Source organism: Salvelinus fontinalis, chromosome 9 (assembly GCF_029448725.1).
Source record: "Salvelinus fontinalis isolate EN_2023a chromosome 9, ASM2944872v1, whole genome shotgun sequence".
In the NCBI taxonomy this organism is placed as follows: Eukaryota; Metazoa; Chordata; class Actinopteri; order Salmoniformes; family Salmonidae; genus Salvelinus; species Salvelinus fontinalis.
In genome coordinates, this window is record NC_074673.1 from 51,508,418 (window position 1) to 51,529,538 (window position 21,121).

Sequence of the window (21,121 nt, forward strand, 5' to 3'; positions counted from 1 at the left end):
TGTATAAAGCGCAAGGTTCATAGCGTGGGAAAAAAGTAGCGGCTTATAGTCCGGAAATTACGGTAATCCAAAACAGTTTTATCACTCTACTCTGGCCTACTTGAAGTAGGCAACACAGTGAAAGCGTGCGTAAATTGTAATGCTCAACGGCTGTCAATATCTGGGAAAAGATCCACATCGGGCAGCAGGTGAGCAAGTGTCAGAATGTGGTGATGAGGCTTGTGGAACCTTCAAATTGGCAAGGGGAGAAATGTCACCATGGACAATTTCTTCACTGTCATTGGCCTGCACCATGAACAAAGTGAGACGGAAGCTCCCTCCCTCTGCACAAAATAAGGCACCCGCATAACCGTTGTACTCCACAATGGTGCTGAAGAATGATAAGACGACGGGGGACACAGTAAAATAGAAAACCGGAGACTGTTGCACACTACAACCAAACAAAACTATGTCAAAGTGCGTCAAGCAAGTGCAGGTTAAAGATGTGTCAACTGTTAGGACAAGGGATAACAGCTAAATGAAATCCAACTGATAGCATTGTGTGAAGATGCATACAATGTAAGCACGAGCTGACAATAATTGACTGATGTCATATCAACACATTTAATTATAATGCCATTATTGCTTTTGTGATGATTTTTATTATTTACCAAGGCCGCTTGGCACCTATAATGATGTTAAGGCTACTAATGTTTTCATCATTTCAATGTCTTGCTGACTGTGCATCTTGGTGGTTGGGGGGGTATTGATTTTATTATGTCATTATAATTTTAAAAACGGTTACCGTGTTCCAACACATGCTTTCTGTTTCATAGTTGTAACAAAGGCACTCCACGAATAAAATGTAATGAATACTTGAATGTGCTTTTGTTTTTACATATAGCCTACAGTAACAAACTAATGAAAATGTTATTGTGTTATTTGAAATAAAAACCTTATTTTAAATGTTACCCAATGCCTTTATAAACACAACCAAATGATTGTTTTTGCAATAGCATATAGGAAATGTATTAATTACAATGTTAGAATGTTGCAGTCAGAATGACTGCTCATTAGCTTGAAGAGGGGTCCCTCGAGCCCCAGAGGTTCTAGTGTTAAACCACATCAGGAGAACATTTTTGAGGTCTGGGAACAATTAAAAAAAAAACTAGGGAGGGTGTAGTTGCCTTTAAATTCAAGTAGGCACCTATCTAGAGACCGTTGTTTGGCTTGCAGTGTTGTTGTACTGTACAATGTACAGTGTAGGCTACATGTGATTGCAGAGTTACAAAACAAATGCCCTGCGATTGATACAAATCAGCCCTATGGGACTCCTAATCACGGCTGGAAGTGATACAGCCTGAAATCGAACCAGCAACTGTAGTGACTCCTCTTGCACTGTGATGCAGTGCCTTAGACCTCTGCGCCACTCGGGAGCCCTTAATGACGTATCATCCCTCCCTCCCGAAAAATCTGTTCTGACTTCAGAAATCTGATCGGTTCCGATTACGTAATAAATACAAAATAGAAAAGTGAGTTTTAACTTTGCATTGGGACTTTTGATGCATTAACCAATGCAAATCCATATGTTATAACTGGTTATGTTAATGTTACCTTCGCTTCAAGCGCAGGGGCATACAGGTCAGCACTGCTAAGGCAAGCGCGAGAGAGATCCAGACTAAAATAGTGGGCTATTTAAAGCCCAAAGGAAACCAGTTTGACACCTAGAAGGCAAGGGTGTAATTGTGATATAGTTCAGTAAAACGTACGAAAATGGTTTGTCAAAAGTACTCAAACAAGAACAACTACAGAATATGTGGAAATAGCCTAGGCCTAAATGACCCAGAAAGTTTCATCCATTCCATAAAAAGAAAGCCTTGCCAAGTCCTTAAAATCAATAGGCGTTTGCAGCTTTAAGATAAAAGCATACGGCTGTTTCACAAAGTCCTCTTTAAAAGAACCGATCTCAGTCCTCTTTAAAGTGAACTCTGAGGTTAAAAAAAGGCTAAATAACTCTGTTCTCTTAGTATTCACACTTGAATTTACCACAGGTGGACTCCAATCAAGTTGTAGAAACATCTCAAGGATGATCAATGGAAACAGGATGCACCTGAGCTCAATTTCGAGTCTCCTAGCAAAGGGTCTGAATAATTAATGTATTTCTGTTATTTATTTTAAATAAATTAGCAAATATTTTTTTTAACTACCGTTTTTGCTTTGTCGTTATGGGGTATGGGGTAGCCTGATGAGTGAAAAAATTGATTTAATCAATTTTAGAACAAGACTAACGTAACAAAATGTGGAAAAGGGGAAGGGGTCTGAATACTTTCCGAATGCAACGTAGTCTACTGTCCCTTTAGGAGCTAGAACTGATTTTGTACCATATGTGTTGATTCTCATCAAATATGTTGTCTTCTAACAGTATTCAAACCCCACAATGGAATAAAGAGCTGATGAAGCTCTCTTAGCCTATAGATCACATATTGCAAACAAATAATCTGAACTAAAACCTCCACACATATTTTGGAATTTCTGTGCATCCTTTACAACAATTGCTAATCAATATCCAAAAACAGTACACCTTTTTACGTGAACGTGCACATTATCAACTTCTCTATTTTGTGGCACCAATTTGACGGTTTATGGCAGGGGAAACAATGTTGCAGTAGTCTAGTATGTGGTAAGGGAATAATGACAAGCGAACCCGGGGAGCATTGGTTTCACATTGCCCTAAAAAAGGGAACTGGGCGGCGGAATTCAAGTGAACCGAACTCAGGGTGTTTTCACATACAGTCCTCTTTAAAAGAAGCACTCTCAGTCAGTGAACACTGGGGTGAACAAAAAGCAAAAACTCAGGTCTCTTTGTAATCACACTGCCTTAGCCTTTGAATCCGGACTCAGCTCTATTGCCGGTTCACTTCAAAATGTTTGTGGTCTGAGTTGTCTTTGCATCCACATTGCCACGTTTAGAAAAGAACCAAGATCCTTTTTCCAACATTTACTCAATGCACTCCGTGTAAATACATGCACATTGCAGGACAAGCCAAACTATCAGAACCGGTTATCGGACAGCCAGGGATGTCACGACATACATTTTGAAAGCTAATAGTTAGTGTTTTGTTACAAAATAAGACATTAATTATAAATATAATATTTACATGTAAAAAATAAAAAAAAATAAAAAAAAAATGGATAAATGGCAAAAGAATAATTGCAGATTGAATAATGCTTTAATTATACTCAAAATTGTACCGCCAACCTGCACATCATCTTTTTTTAGTTTATGGCTACGGCAGGGGAAACGGTGTTAGAGTAGCTTATAGTGCTTGGTGTGGAAATACTGATAACTGAACCTGGAGAGCAGTGTTTACATTGCACTAAAAAAGGGAAACGAATCACAGACTCCTGAGATGTCTCAGTTCGGGTTCGTGTCGGGACTCTTTTGAGGAGTCCCTTTGGCTTGTTCACACTGCACAAACAATTAAGCGAACCGCAAAAATTGGCTGAAAGGGAACACGTGTGAAAACACCCTGAATCACAGAAAAGAACACACAACTATGTGTTCATTTGGCATTGCAGCATCTCTTTAGTCTTCTAAATTACTCATCTAAAGCCTGGTACGAAAATCATTTACAATAATGCTATTTCGAATGTGTGCGATGTATAATCTTATCAGAACCTTTTAATACACGTAAGAAATCAGACTGAAATAGACCTAGCTTAAATCATAAATGAATGCACAGGCCTAGCCAAATGAATAATGACACAGAAGGCCGACGCGTCCTATAGGCTACTGCTCAACAGGCTCACTTGTCTTCCTGGCTCAGATTTTACATCAAAATGTCACCGCTTTGCACACGTCATAACACATGATTTGCTCTACATCATGCAGAACACATCAGAAATCATGTCATAATTATGCCTCAGCTTTATATCCGCTTTAGGAATGCTTTATGAACTGTTACACTTAATGGGCATCGTGAACCTTCTGAGTTGGATTTAAGTTGTGGCTCGCTTTAAGTACTACCTCAGCTCTTGCCCTTTCTAGGATCTCAGGCAGCCCCCTTGAGCACATAGATCCTATCTTGTTTGATGGCTCATTCCAGTGCAACTGATCTTCTGCGAAGGTATACTATCAGTCGCACAGTTTAGTCTTCAGGACCAACGACATGTAGAGGCACGACACTTAATACAGTCCTGATTATGTCCTTCTCGCTCTACGTCCGTGTAGGGGCGTAGCATGGGGTTAAAAAGAGCCATGTTCAAATCAACGACATCAAAACTATTCATTCAATTTGTCACCAAGACAGAACATACCACTTGGCAAATTTTTCAGAGGGGAAACCGTTAGGGGACCAGCATTCTACCATCCTTTTAAAGCCCTAGTTAAACCTTATTTAGCCTACAGAATCAATTCAAACATCCAAACATGTCTCCATCATTTAGCCTCAAGCATTTTCTAGGTTAGGACTAGGCCTAGATAGAAAACCGTGTAGGCCTAAGACAGGACCGAAAATTCCCATAATTCGATGACTTCCCAACAACACTTCCTCTTTGTAGGCCTATGGCTATGTGACATAGCCTATAGGAGACAAAATACCAATTTTATTGGTTCATATTATTGAAAAGTATTGATTATTGTCTGTTTCTTTTTACTGGTGAGAAAGGGTTTTGGAGCTGGGAGGCAATGGAGGTATTGAGCTGCAAAACTGCTGGCGCACCTCAACCTTTTTTATAACCCATATAGACCTAATGCTTCTTTGAGCGTAAACTTCTATCAAAGTTAAATGGCAAATACAATAAAATGGTGAGCCCCATACAAAAAATAAACCACAGTCCCATGGGCCATTAGCATACAATGTAATGCACGGCTGTCATAACAAGTAGAGGACTTTTACTGCTGTTAGCGTTAGGCAAGGCCTACATTCTGCCATGCAACCATCGTTTTAAATTCCCCGTTCAAATGAGGAAGTCCTGTGGGAAATGAAAAGGAGCTTGCTTTCTGTTCAAGTCTTTGTAAATGAAAGCTTCACAAATAGCATTGTTTAAAATTTGAAATGCTAGTCTGAAATGCTAGTCTGATCACAGATATATGTATCCTTCTCATCCTAAATTCAATTTGCTGTGACTAATGGATTGGAGATACACAAGCCCGGGGTTGCTTTTTTTCAGAGCCGTTTTCTACCTCAGGTAACCCAAAAGGGAAAGGATATCTGGTACAATCTTCTCGCCTCGTTCAGAGTCGGTCAGGGAATTGTTTTTGACAAGAGAACAGAGAATTTCAGAGCTAAGAACACCAGGGCTTAGCAGGGAAATTTGGGTAGCAGAAGCCCTTATGGACCACACTAAAACTTTGAGCTGACAGGCAGATCTCAGATAACAAAACTAGAGACAAAAGGAGGCTCAGCACTGGCCAGCCATTACAAAATGTTAGTGGCTTGTTCTTTGGTCTCCCTCTCAGAATGGGGGCCAATAGATATGCCCTGATATTGGGCAATTTCAGTTTCCTTGTTCCTCTGACAACAAATCTCCTCATCCAGAGGCGACCTGGGTCTTAGTCAAGAGGCAGCATGTCAAAGGGAGTGACTTAGCAGACCTTCATCCTAACATCACCTCAGGCATCAAAGGCCTTGTTTTGCATGACTTGGTTGATTTAATCAGATCATAGGCCTCAACTCAAATAAATGAGGTCATGAACTGTCACAATAATAACAGAACATGATAACAGCGTAATGTAGCCCATCATATGTCTGGTGACACCTCAAGATTTGATTTTCAACATCTCCAAGGCCCAATGTTGGTCATGATATTTTTACTCATGCAATCAATCAATGTTGCATGCAATAGTCATGGCCTAGCCACATGAAAATACATGCATTAAGGATTTTTCTAACTGGATATGAGTCAGGAGGTAGAGCTGGGAATTGCCAGGTACCTCACGATACGACATTATCACAACACTTAGGTCCTGATGCAATATGGTTTGCAATTCTCACGACTTTATGTATTGCGATTCGATAATGCGATTGTATGGCAATTTGATGTCCCAAACAAATTGCTCACTATATGTCTGCTGCAGAGAGACAAGAGAGAGCATGAGAAAAAGAGTTTTGATCAGTCAGGGAAATAAAAGTGCTGAAAACATGACGTCAGCTGGTCCTTTTGTGGCAGGGCTGAAATGCAGTGGAAACGTTTTTTGGGGATCCAGTTCATTTGCACGGCAAAGAGGGACTTTGCAATTAATCTGATCACTCTTCATAACATTCTGGAGTATATGAAAATTACCATCATACAAACTGAGGCAGCAGACTGTGAAAATTAATTCAAAACTTTTGGCCATGACATTTCTAAGTGACCTCAAACGTTTGAACGGTAGTGTGTGTGTGTACAGTTGAAGTGGGAAGTTTTACACTTAGGTTGGAGTCATTAAAACTCGTTTTTCAACCAATCCACAAATTTCTTGTTTTGGCAAACTATAGTTTTGGCAAGTCGGTTGGGACATCTACTTGTGCATGACACAAGTCATTTTTCTAACAATTGTTTGCAGAGATTATTTCACTTATAATTCACTGCATCACAATTCCAGTGGGTCAGAAGTTTACATACACTAAGTTGACTGTGCCGTTGAACAGCAAGGAAAATTCCAGAAAATTATGTCATGGCTTTAGAAGCTTCTGATTGACATCATTTGAGTCAATTGGAGGTGTACCTGTGGATGCATTTCAAGGCCTACCTTCAAACTCAGTGCCATTCCCATGGCTTGACATCATGGGAAAAATCAAAAGAATTCAGCCAAGTTCATCCTTGGGAGCAATTTCCAAACACCTGAAGGTACCACGTTCATCTGTACACATAATAGTATGCAAGTATAAACACCATGGGACCACATAGCCGTCATGCCGCTCGGGAAGGAGACGCTTTCTGGCTCCTAGAGATGAACGTATTTTGGTGCGAAAAGTGCAAATCAATCCCAGAACCACAGCAAAGGACCTTGTGAAGATGCTAGAGGAAACAGGTACAAAAGTATCTAAATCCACAGTAAACGCGTCCAATATCGACATAACCTGAAAGGCCGCTCAGCAAGGAAAAAGCCACTGCTCCAAAACCGCCACAAAAAAGCCAGACTACGGTTTGCAACTGCACATGGGGACAAAGATTGTACTTTTTGGAGAAATGTCCTCTGGTCTGATGAAACAAAAATAGAACTGTTTGGCCATAATGACCATTGTTATGTTTGGAGGAAAAAGGGGGAAGCTTGCAAACCGAAGAACACCATCCCAACCGTGAAGCACAGGGGTTGCAGCATCATGTTGTGGGGGTGCTTTGCTGCAGGAGGGACTGGTGCACTTCACAAAATAGATGGCATCATGAGGCAGGAAAATGATGTGGATATATTGAAGCAACATCTCAAGACATCAGTCAGGAAGTTAAAGCTTGGTCGCAAATGGGTTTTCCAAATGGACAATGACCCCAAGCATACTTCCAAAGTTGTGGTAAAATGGCTTAAGGACAACAAAGTCAAGGTATTGGAGTGGCCATCACAAAGCCCTGACCTCAATCCTCTAGAACATTTGTGGGCAGAACTGAAAAAGCTTGTGTGAGCAAGGAGGCCTTGCAACCCTGACTCAGTTACACCAGCTCAGTCAGGAGGAATTGGCCAAAATTCCCCCAACTTATTGTGGGAAGCTTGTGGAAGGCTACCCAAAACGTTTGACCCAAGTTAAACAATTTAAAGGAAATGCTACCAAATACTAATTGAGTGTATGTAAACTTCTGACCCACTGGGAATGTGATGAAAGAAATAAAAGCTGAAATAAATCATTCTCTCTAGTATTATACTGACATTTCACATTCTTAAAATAAAGTGGTGATCCTAACTGACCTAAAATAGGGAATTTTTACTAGGATTAAATGTCAGGAATTGTGAAAAACTGAGTTTAAATGTATTTGGCTAAAGTGGATGTAAACTTCCGACTTCATTTTGTGCATGCATTTTATATGTATGTATGTATGTATGTATGTATGTATGTATGTAACCCCCAAAAATATATGGGCGATTGGAAATTAGGCAGAAAATTACGTTATAATTTATTTGTATAAAAAAATAGGCTATGTTCATGAATTATTGTGCTGTTGCAATGGTTCCGTTTGTAAGTTAAAAGTGTTTAGGCCCTTTGACAAAGATCATGATAAACAAGAGGAAAAAGAGTGAAAACATAGGCAACTATGATGTACTTTCATAAATGTCTTGAATTCAAAGTGTCTCTGAAATGGTTTTCAAACAACAGCAAGGCGAGGAGTCTAGGGAAATAGGCTACTCCTACATTACTTTGAAATCTATTCAGCTTAGGGCCAACATCTAGGTATAGGCCTAAGGGTCGCAGTTCGCCCTCTGAGAATAAAGTCTGCTTTCACTTTGAGGATGGATACGGTGGAGAATACATTTCTACAATGACAGAAATAGCCCTAAAGGACTTAAGTTACTCTCTTTTCACTGATCATCTCTGACTACAACAAATAAGTTTATATCCATGTCCAAGAATAATAATGAGGAAATGGTTTATAACTCAATACCTACACATGCGGGGCCTCATACCTACACGTGTGGGCTTTTTATTCTCAATTCAAACAGGATTGCAAACTCACAGCAACATCTCAACAATGAGAGGTGTGAGTGGGCGGTATCACACTTCACGGTAAACAAATAGACAAGTCGCCTAGTAAGCAAACATCTGCCTTTTCCTTCAACTCCACTTAGCACAGATGATCCAGAAGTTAATTTGACATACATCAGTTCAAAGACAAATGCCTTTGGAAGTTTATATTTTTTAACAATGAAACAGAGCTAGTCTGGTCTTGATCTGCCACAGCAAGCACTTCAGCATGACAATGTTTTAAAGGTCATTATGGTGATGTTATTTTGAATCAACAAAATATGCTTCATGCCACTTAATTCAAACATTGTTTGACCTGGGAAATAACAAATTGCAACATGAAGAACCAATTAAGTTTTTCTCAAAACTTTACAATAATTGTATTGAATTGTGTGTCTGCTGTTGATGTCAACTAGGCTGAATGGATTCTCTACACATATGTAGTATAAAAAAATCAAATGTAAATAGCCCAGAATTACCAGCTCAGAGATATAACATGGTGACCATAACCAACCCATTTGTGTTTGTAGTTCATTGAACAGCTGCAGGGAGAATGAAAATGACAGAGTGCGCCAAGAGAGCAAACAAAACATTTCACTTTTTATACAGTAATATGTCATTTAGCAGACTTATCCAAAGCGACTTACAGTCACGTGTGCATATATTTTACACACGGGTGGTCCCGGGAATCGAACCCACTATTGTGGCATTGCAAGCTCCATGCTCTACCAACTGAGCTACAGAAGACCACAAGTAGAAAATACTCAGTGATGTGTATTTATGGATGCCAGGCTTCCGCCAAAATAATTACCAAGAAAAAAAGAAAAACATTTGTCTCTGTATGTAGTCCATCCATCTGATGCTGTCTGATCAAAAAGAGTATGACATTGTTGCCCGCCCGTAGCATTAAATGAAAAGGAAGACAGCGAGCATTTGGCCTCCCTTGATAAAAAAAAAAAAATAGAAAAAAAAAATAGCCAATCAGCATTGAGCTAAACTGAGTTAGCGCAACTGCGAATGGTCCTGGAGCACCAATAAAAAAGGGTCAACAGAAGCCAGTTTGGATTTGGCTACACACCAATCGCATCAAAAGCAAAACATAACTGACTTAATTGCATCCCGTTGTGTGGTTGTCCTCTGGTGGATAGCTTCTTTTTTAATTATTTTTTTTAACATACAATCTACCTGCAATGAAGCCACTCAACATTTACATTACATTCAGTCATCTAGCAGACACTCCGATCCAGAGCGTGTTTAGAAGAGCAACCAGGGCAAGAGCAATCAGGGCACAGACAGATCTCCCACCAAGTTAAATCAGGGACCCGAACCAGCGACCCCTTGGCCACCGGCCCAAGCTTCCAACCATCCAGACCCCTTTACTTTTTCCACATTTTGTTACATTACAGCCTTATTGTCACGTTCCTGACCTGTTTTCTGTTGTTTTGTATGTGTTTAGTTGGTCAGGGCGTGAATTGGGGTGGGCATTCTATGTGTTGTGTTTCTATGTTGGGTTTAATGTCTTGCCTGATATGGTTCTCAATTAGAGGCAGGTGTTTGACGTTTCCTCTGATTGAGAACCATATTAAGGTAGGCTGGTTTCACTGTTTGTTTGTGGGTGGTTGTCTTCCGTGTTTGTGTCTGTGCACCACACGGGACTGTTTCGTTTGTTCGTTCGTTTGTTGTAGTCTGTACCTGTTCGTGCGTTCTTCGTGTTATGTAAGTTCTCATGTTTTAGGTCAGTCTACGTCGTTTATTTGTTTTTGTAGTTTATTCAAGTGTTCTTCGTGTTTCGTCAGTTTGTAAATAAATTCATTATGTATTCACAACCCGCTGCGCCTTGGTCCGCTCAATTACCACAAGACGACCGTTACACTTATTCTAAAATAAAGCTGTAATGTGCGTGTATATATATATATACGCACATTACAGCTTTATTTTAATTATTACAGCTTTATTTGAATTATATATAACTGGTCCCTGCAGCGTGCGCTCAAACCGGTGTGATTAGAACGCTTATTTAGAACGTCCAGTTTCGATTGACGTAAAAGTCAACATTTGAGCTGGCCACACTTTTTCCACAGAAACATTTTGCACAAACACAGTCCTTACAGTCATGTCCTGAATGTGACCAGTTATGGATGCAATGTTCAGACATTCACAGAAGAAACGACAGCATAACACAATCCTCCAAACCTGGAAAATGTAGCCTACATTAGTCCCAGTGCTAACTGTGGAAAGATTAACGTAACACAAACGGTCATATTTGGAGAACTCTTGGCTGACAGACCATAATATGAATTAGCTAATAGCAATTAGTATTTACAACTCATCAGATCATGGGTAAGCTCAACATTGATCTAAATAATTGAGTACAACACTTTCTAAAATGTAATCCAACAATTGGTAGTTTGAGCGCGCCACCATGTTTGTTTTTCGCGTCAACCAAAGATAATAATAGGAGACAAGATGAGTTTGGTCTGTTTGTAGTATGCATGATGAAGGGGGTGTGTCGTCTACGATCATTCACCTACGGAAGTTTATTCGAAAGAAGAGTGAACCATTTCTACGCCCCATTATCACATCTTTGGTCTGACAGATGTTTATGTGACACAGAACGCATTGTATAATGTCAACAAACATGGCACCACACATAGCTGACAAATAGCTTAGCATTAGCTCATCATAATCAGTACAACCTTCAAAAAAGGATTTTACACGCGCATCATGTGTCCATTACCATCTTTGCAATAATCGGAATGTCTTATTTGTCACCAGTTCTTGAAAACATGTGAATAAAACTGTAAATACATTATGCTTCATACATACATACTGTATGCTACTGTAGAAACGACAACACGATATAGAGAAAATAAGGCACTTACTTTGATAGGAAAGCACACAGTTATTATTTGTAAGGAAAACAACAATGAAGGCAATACAAGCACCAGACAGAAAATGTGTCAGTTTGTGCAAGACTGTGCAAATGTCTGCATACTTGATCTACGGAAACACTAGGGAAGTGCTTGGGCTCTCCTCAAAGAGGGAAGTTTGTCCGGCTCAGTAAAGCCTCAAACATAAACTGTCCACAATTGTGAAATGTGCTACTTCTATGTGAATGAATTAGGAGGAGGAGGAACACACCTAAATTGAAACTGTTAGAAAATAACTTGAAATTGACAACTTGAAACATAGCCTATAGTTAATTAGCAGGCAGCACGGATTAACTGTCCTGTTGCGTAACAATCACATTTTGGAACAGTGAGTGCATTATGACATCACGTGCATAAAACTACTCACGCTGGGGCGACCAGTAGAGATATTTGGAACTTACGTCTGAAAAGGTTAAAGGCCTTTTCAAAATCTGCTATGAACACCAGGACTGGCTTCTTAGATGTTTTATGTTTGTCTATTATATCTAGTAGTTGTCGTATATTATCTCCAATGTAAAGTCCATGTAAAAAAACATGTCTTATCAGGATGAACAATACCTGGTAAAACATTTTGAGTGCTATTCATTTCGGTATAATTTTTACATCACAACATTGATCTATAACAGGCCTCCAGATGGACTGGATCTTTATCACCCGGGTCTTGTTTTAATAATAGTGAAGTAAGACCTTCCTGTTGAGTACCTGACAGACAACCATTGCTATAGGAGTAGTTAAAACAAGCTAATAACGGAGCTTTGAGTATATCAAAAAAGGCTTGATATACCTCCACGCCATCAAGCCATTGTAAGATGGCGCCGAAGAGGAAGGCAGACGTTTTCCGTGTCCCCAATCTGTTGTGTTTTTTTGTTTGCATTGTTGGTAACTTATTCTTTTACTTATTTTGTACATAATGTTGCCTGCTACCGTCTCGTATAACCAAAAATCCCTTCTGGACATCAGGACTACGATTACTCACCCAACCAGAAGCCATGGATTACAGGCAGCATCCACACTGAGCTAAAGGCAAAAGCTGCCGCTTTCAAGGAGCGGGACTTTAACCCAGAAGCTTATAAGAAATCCCGCTATGCTCTCCGACGAACCATCAAACAGGCAAAGCATCAATACAGGACAAAGATCAAATCGTACTACACCGGCTCTGACGCTCGTCGGATGTCGCAGGGCTTGCAACCTATTATAGACTACAAAGGGAAGCACAGCCGAGGGCTGACCAGTGACCCAAGCCTACCAGACGAGCTAAACTACTTCTATGCTTGCTTTGAGGCAAATAACGCTGAAACATGCATGAGAGCACCAGCTGTTCCGGAAGACTGTGTGATCACGCTCTCCGCAGCCGACGAGAGTAAGACCTTTAAACAGGTCAACATTCACAAGGCCGCATGGACAGACAGATTACCAGGACATGTACAGTGAGCATGCGCTGACCAACTGGCAAGTGTCTTCAGTCTTCACTGACATTTTCAACCTCTCCCTGTCCGAGTCTGTAATACCAACATGTTATAAGCAGACCGCCATAGTGCCTGTGCCAAAGAACACCAAGGTAACCTGCCTAAATGACTACCGACCCGTAGCACTCACGTCTATTGCCATGAAATGCTTTGAAAAGGCTGGTCATGGCTCACATCAACACCATTATCCCAGAAACCCTAGACCCACTCCAACTTGCATACAGCCCCAACAGATGATGCAATCTCTATTGCACTCCACACTGCCCTTTCGCACCTGGACAAAAGGAACACCTATGTGAGAATGCTATTCATTGATTACAGCTCAGCGTTCAACACCATAGTGCCCTCAAAGCTCATCCCTAAGCTAAATACCCTGGGACTAAACACCTCCCTCCGCAACTGGATCCTGGACTTCATGACAGGCCGCCCCCAGGTGGTAAGGGTAGGTAACAACATATCCGTCACGCTGATCCTCAACACAGGGGCCCCTCAGGGGTGCGTGCTCAGTCCCCTCCTGCACTCCCTGTTCACTCATGACTGCACGGCCAGGCACGACTCCAAAACCATCATTAAGTTTGCTGATGACAACATTGGTAGGCCTGATCACCGACAATGATGAGACAGCCTATAGGGAAGAGGTCATTGACATGGCCGCGTGGTGCCAGGTCAACAACCTCTTCCTCAACGTGATCAAGACAAAGTAGATGATTGTGGACTACAAGAAAAAGAGGACCGAGCACACCCCCATTCTCATCGACGGGGCAGCAGTGGAGCAGGTTGAGAGCGTCAAGTTCCTTGGTGTCCATATCACCAACAAACTAACATGGTCCAAGCACACCAAGACAGTCGTGAAGAGGGCACGGCAAAAACTATTCCCCCTCAGGAGACTGAAAAGATTTGGCATGGGTCCTCAGATCCTCAAAAAGTTCTACAGCTGCACCACCGAGGGCACCCTGACTGGTTGCATCACCGCCTGGTATGGAAACTGCTTGGCCTCCGACCGCAAGGCACTACAGAGGGTGGCACGAACAGCCCAGTACATCACTGGGGCCAAGCTTCCTGCCATCTAGGACCCCTATACCAGGCAGTGTCAGTGGAAGGCCCTGAAAATTGTCCAAGACTCCAGCCCCCCTAGTCATAGACTGTTTTCTCTGCTACCGCACGGCAAGCGGTACCGGAGCGACAAGTCTAGGTCCAAGAGGCTTCTAAACAGCTTCAACCCCCAAGGCATAAGACTGGCTACCCAGACTATTTGCATTGCCCCCCCACCTCAACTAACCGGTGCCCCCACACATTGACTCTGTACCGGTACCCCCCTGTATATAGTCTCGCTATTGTTGTTTTACTGCTGCTCTTAAATGACTTGTTACTTTCCTCTTATTCTTGTCCATATTTTTTGGAACTGCATTGTTGGTTTGAGGCTCGTAAGTAAGCATTTCACTGTTGTATTCGGTGTACGTGACTAATAAAATTGGATTTTCCAGACTGAAAGGATTTAATAGCCTCAAATTATTCCTCTGTAATTCGGCCTTCGCAATGATATTTTTGTGCATTTGTTAACTTTATAATTTTCATTGTTATTATTATGAAATAATAATGAGTTCCTGCAAATTATTTTAGATAGCGTTCCTGTGTTGAAGATTCAGGATGAATTTGGTGTATTTTTCTCCATATTCCATCTAGTTTGCTTCATTTTTTTGTAATATATTACATTAGATTGTTGAGCCAATGCCACAGATGTTAGAAAATTGAGTCAGGATATTATGTGTGTAGTAGATCGGAGTAGGTTGATGTGTGTGATATTGGATGTGATTAAGAGCAAGACTATAATGTGCAAATAAATAATAACCCAGCCAATTTGCATGGTTGAGTGTCTGTGTGTAACATGAAGGGAGTGTAGTCTTAATAGTCAGGATGATAATTGTAATCCACATTGTATCAACATCATAGTTGCATTAAACATCATTTTAATAGAAAAACACAAGCCAGTATTTCCATAGTAATTGAGGTTTCACATGATTATGAAACCGAGACCCCGTACAAGATGATATTATTCCCCAACATCCCCGTTCTGCCATCTTCCTATTGCTTGTTGGAAACATAGATAAACATGTAGACCAAGATACACAAAAACATATTGAATTATAGGAAGTTCTCGACAGTAGAGAGAGAAGAGAGATCAATTCTGTATGTTTGTATGCGTGAGTGTAAGTGAGTGTGTGAGTGTCCGGTGGATAGCTAGCTAGTTAAATTGTTCCCTTTCCTAAATTAGCCATGGATGGATATGGGGATTTGGACTTGTGGTTTTACTTAATTCTCCGTGTTGGTCAAAGATTATAACGGCGATTCTGATCCAACCATACATTCATACATTGTATGACATCCAACATGTAGCTAGATGTAGTATGCTAACGTTAACTAGCCGGCTCATCATTGCCCATGACAGGAAGTTAGGCTAGCGAGCAAGCATTTTAACCAGGTAGCCTAGGAAAACAAAAACTAAAAGTGTGTACTGTATGAGAGTCATAGACCGTTTCGTCAACATGAAAGAGAGGAGGATGGCATTGGCGTTTCTCTACAAGTAGTCCACATGTTTTTTTCTACTTGAACGAAAACACGCACACATAGAAATCAGAACCATGGACAGCCACATCATATTTTGCTTATGTTGATTGGACTAAATCGTTTTTGGTAGCTTTCAGTTCTCACTGTATTAGACTAAGCATAGGTGATTTGATGGTGTTGAAGTTGAAATGGTGCTGAAATAGTGGAGGCAGCTCCTTTTTTTTGGCGATAACTATGGTTCTAAATCAATAGCTGTTTAGGAGTCTGAAAATGTCTGAAACATTAACTTGCTTGACAATGCTGTAGAGGTCATATAACTGAGATATATAAACATTTTGTGGACTTAACCAGACAGATGTTGCTCTATGTGTTTTTGATGAAATAAAGGTGTGGTTTGATTTTTTCTGCCACTGTGTCTTCTTATTGTCTCAGCCTTAGGCCTATATATCATAGTGGCAAGGCATATGAACTAACAGGTTCTAGAGCAAACAACTCAATTACCACAACACATAGGTTGTAATATGGCATTTTTTCCCCTGGCCTGGCTTCCCCAGTGATTTTACCCACGCACCGCTATACTGTAAAAATCCAGGGGAGACGATGAGTGCCACGAACCCGAGCAGCCGTGGCCAATGGTAAAGAAAACTGCCATATTATTGGGGGAACAGTCATTGGTCACTCTTATCAATGTCAGCTTCGTTACACTAACCCCACCATACGGGAAATACGTCTATGAGTGTGGCTCAAACTCAGGACAGCAAATCTGCAACCATAGGCACTGCTACAAGGAAGCTAGTTCCCTTGGGAGAGCCAGGATTGTAACAATAAGCAGATTGCCTTGCATTGTTATCACAAAAATATAGCATTGAATAAAATGTGATGGTTGATTGCGATTTCACCACGCCTCTTGACTTGAGTCATCCAATCAAATATAGAGAAGTCTGAAGGCGACTAAAAGGAACACGTTAAGTAGTCTCGGAACCCACTTACCCTGGCCCTTCTAGCGTCAGGTAGCATGGCTGTACAGGCAAATACTGTGACATATGCTCTCGCACACTGCATATCATTAAGTTCTTGGCGAAAAGGCTGAGCCAACCTACTAAAACCACACACTAGCTTGGTTTAAGATAGACACCCTGTTAGCCAACTAATGTTGGATAGCAATATCATCAAGTCACTTCCTAGGGAAACAGAGGACAAGTGTACAAGCATTGGCATAGAATAGCCATACTAGCAAATTGAAAGGAATAGCTATATATGCTGCTAATGTTAACAATTAACGTTACTCTTTAAAACGGCTTGTTAAATGGCTAAGATGAAAATAGATGGCGGTTGAATAGTATTCCCTAAAATGCACACATTGCATTCGGGCTTTTCATAAATGTCTACTTCTTAGGATAATTTGCTAGCTATGGAGAACGTTAGCTAATACCATTTTAGGACAAGAGCCGAATAACTCGTGGGTGCTTGTGTTGAAATAGCTGCTCCTCCTGGGTCTTCAGACAAAGAGGGGTTCGCCAAAGCAATGCATGAAAGCAGTTGTTAGCCAGATAAGCTAACTGTTAGCTAGCTAGCGCCCTTTCCAGGTTAGCATTAGCTAAGGAAGCTAGCTCGCGCGCTAGTTACGTCCCGCGTTTCTAAAGTAACGTTATAGAAAACATTCCTACACTAGTATAAACTTAATGTTGTTAACTTACCCCACTTGCCAACACCAATCCAACGAATGTTTATGTACACTCCATAGATCCTGATAGTAAAGGTAAAACCACTTTGATGACCCCCAACGTGCTAAAATTCACAGACAAATCAATCAACGCGCTCCCAAGAAATCCCAACAGCAGAGAAAAGGAAATGCCAATTCACTGGACTGCAGCCATCATCACACGTTGAGACCCTGTTAAAAATTGAAATATACCGGTTACGATGGGCATTTCAAATTAAGTTTCAAGCCTGGTTGGAAATATAGCACATCCTTTCTGTAGTCCGAATTGTAAATTCCGATATTCCGGTGGTTTCCACCAGTTTTATTACTGGACTTGATTTCGCTGAATCTCTAATATCTAATTGCTGTTTATCTTTCAATGCTGAGGGGAGCGAATACAATGTAACCAACAAGCAGAACGAGTCATTTGCAAATTCAGGAGTGAGAGCCTTGTGGAATGAACCGCTAGGGGAGGTACACTACTAGCTGAGAAGAACCGGAACTGGAGTTTAAAGGGGATTGGGGATGTTGGTGAATGACTCTCCAATAATTTGATTATTGGCATGACAGGAACAGTATGGTTATATATATGGTAAATACGTGGCAGCAAAAAGAGACACAGCTACATTAATGATAATTGGCTGTCAAAATGCACACGTGTATGTTGTGCTTGATATGAGATAACAAGGCAACGCTACAAAATATTTAGTTGAAATACAAATAACAAGAAATAAAATAAAAAATATTGATGTCTGATTTTATATAACTGTATACAATATTATCCACATTGAGTTTGTTTCAAATAAATTCAACAAAAAAAAGATTTTCAGCATTCTGTTTCAACTTTATAGATTGTACGCAGAGTGCAATTGTGTCTTTATGTTTCTTTCCTCGGGTTGATAGTACAGCTATGGATACCAAGGATTGTGTAAAATACCAAAAACAGTACAAATCAAATGACATTTTATTTGTCACATGCGTTGTAACTGACTTAAGGGGCCCTTCCCAACAATGCAGAGACAGATTTTTTTGGGAAATAATAGAAAAATAATAACACAAGGAATAAATACACAATGAGTAACAACAACTTGGCTAAATACACAATACAAGGGGTACCAGTTCTGAGCCAAAGTGCAGGGTTACGCATATGTAAACAGACCGTAAATGTCTCAATTTTAGTTTTCTTGGAAAGTTTTATTATATGATACAATATCAGTACTTGTTGCATTTAGAACTTGTCTAAGTCCTATCATCAACTGATTGGTGTGGTGTATGGCTGTGGATTTACTGCATTGTTTGAACTGCATATTGGCAGTTAATTTGTATAGCACTTTTCATTACAGTTTCATTACAAAGCTCTACTGAGAAAAAATAAATAATATATATATACGATAAAAACAGCATACATTTAGAATCAAGGCATGTAAAATAGCGGTAACACATTACTTGACACCCAGCTTCATAACACGTTATGACAAAGTCATAACCATGTCATAACATCTGACATAACTTGTCAGAGCCTGTCATAATATGGTCATAACACTGTCATGACCCATATATTTACACCTGTTGTGGCATATATTGTTATTTTATGGCTGGTTATGACACCTACATAAGAGTGTCAAAACCATCATTTATTCAAATGTCTTTTTTCCCTGCCTAGAAGTTTCTTAAGTCCATTGTTGTTGTTGTAATTAATTCTTTACAGTCATGTTTGTTTTCATCATATTTTAAATAACTTCATGACACTTTCAAGAAGCATTATGACCGTCCGGTGTCATTATCACGTACTTACCCTTATGTCAGTCATCAGTCAAATAGAGGGTGTCTTGTCCTGCACCTGAAATCTGCTCCTACATTCACCCAGTTATAAGAAACAAAGCATTTGAGGTAGGTGCATGTCTGACATAAATGTGTGCGCAATTACAATGATAATTTAATATGGTCAATTTCAGAAAATGTTATATAACATTATACTTTTGACAAATAGGCATATGGTGTAATGGAATGTTTTGCCTTGTGTGGTAGGTTTTTTGGGTTTTGACACTCTTAAGTAGGTGTCATAACCAGCCATAAAATAACGCAATATATGTCACAACAGGTCCAAATGTATGTATCATGACAGTGTTATAACCATATTATGAGAAGTTATGTCAGCTGTTATGACATATTATGACATGGTTATGACTGTTTCATAACGTGTTATGGCACTGGGTGTCAAGTAAAGGGTTACCAAAATAGCAATAGTGGGCTAGGTGCTAAATCCATTTTAGATTGGGGCTAGGACTACGGAAATTACAGTCTGTAAAAGTGTATTTTAAGGCCGGTTTTAAATGTTCGATGTGATGGAGCGGCTCTCAGACGGTCAGGAAGAGCATTCTATAGGCGAGTGGTAGAAGGCTCAGTCCCCCATAGTTTGGAGATGTGTCTCGGGGACTTGAAACAGTAGAGAGTGGCGAGCAGAGAGTGCGGGGTGGTTTGCTGATTGAGATTAAGTCGCTGATGTAGATGGGGCTCAATCCATTCAAGGGTTCAAACACAAGCATGAATGTTGAAGTTTATCCTGTAGTTGACCGGTAGCCAGTGGAGTTGGGCCAGGATCGGGGTGATGTGGTCTAGCCAGAACCCTAGCAGCACTGTTCTGGATTAGTTGGAGACTCTGTAGTGATTTGGTAGGAATGTCCCCAAACAGCGCATTGCCGTAGTCAATCCGAGAGAAGATGAGGGTGTGGATGAGTTTCTCTGCATCTGGCTGGGAGGGTGATGGTATGACCCGGGCAATGTTTTTAAGATGGAAAAATTATGTTTTAAATATTTGTTTTATTTGGGCATCGAAGGACAGAGAAGGATCCAACTTGACTCCTAGGTTGGAGATGAAACAGGACAGGCCTGGCTGTTGATTGTAGGGCAGATGTTTCCAGCACCGATGACCTGCTTGGGTGTCGCAACAAACATAGCATTAGTCTTGCTGCTGAGTTTTGCTAGGGCAGAGATAATGTCCGGTTTGATGTTAATGTAGACATGGGTATCGTCAGTATAGCAGTTGAAATTTAAGTTATAATCTCTGAGGATTTGGCCAAGAGGAAGCATGCAAGTTTAAAACAGTATAGGCCCCAGCACTGACCCCTGTGGGACACCGCATGTGACTGCAGACTCGTCCGATCTGGACTCTACAATAGTGATGTATTGCTTCCTGTTGGAGAGATAGGAGAACCAGTTTAGAGCTGTTCCAGAGACAGCAGTGTGCTCTCTGAGACACAGCAGGAGGATGATGTGGTTTACGTTGTCAAAAGCAGCACTGAGATCTAAGAGGAAGTGAATGCTAGAAGATCCTGACAAAGCACCATTTGTAGGTTGTTGGTAACGATGACCAGAGCTGTTTTGGTGATGTGCAAGGGCCGGAAGCCAGACTGGAAAACCTCGTACAACGGATTAGATGACAGATGCGATTGAAGCTGGATTGCAACCACTTTCCCTTTTTTATGAATGATAATGGATTCATTCCTCTTAAACTGTCTGACTAGCAAGCTAACAAACATACAGTGCAGATACTTTCCTAAAACAAATTATTATTATTACATAATATCTTTTCACGGCACTGGCAAACCATAGTTGACCAACTCCCTGACTAAAATGGCTGACCTTTATCCCATCATAAGAAGGTTCATGTGTATTCTAGTATTCAAATTCCTAATTCTATGGGGAATCATCTCTGCAGCTCTCCAAGGCAGAGGGCACAGGGAGGCCAGGCGAAACTGAATTAATGGGATAATTTTCACACAGTGAGAGCGGCAGTCAGGGCCGGTACTCCATCTTCTCATCGCC

At 40.6% G+C, this 21,121-nt stretch overlaps 1 protein-coding gene across 1 annotated transcript in view; it reads right to left on the minus strand.

Annotated features, from left to right (window-relative positions):
* The window catches only part of znf609a (zinc finger protein 609a), a 173,963-nt gene extending 156,218 nt beyond the window's left edge, over window positions 1–17,745 (minus strand). The window contains exon 1 of the mRNA XM_055934815.1: window positions 17,292–17,745. The gene's annotated coding sequence lies outside the window, so the exon portion shown is untranslated. The remainder of the gene's footprint in view (window positions 1–17,291) is intronic.
* Between the last annotated feature and the right edge of the window lie 3,376 nt (window positions 17,746–21,121).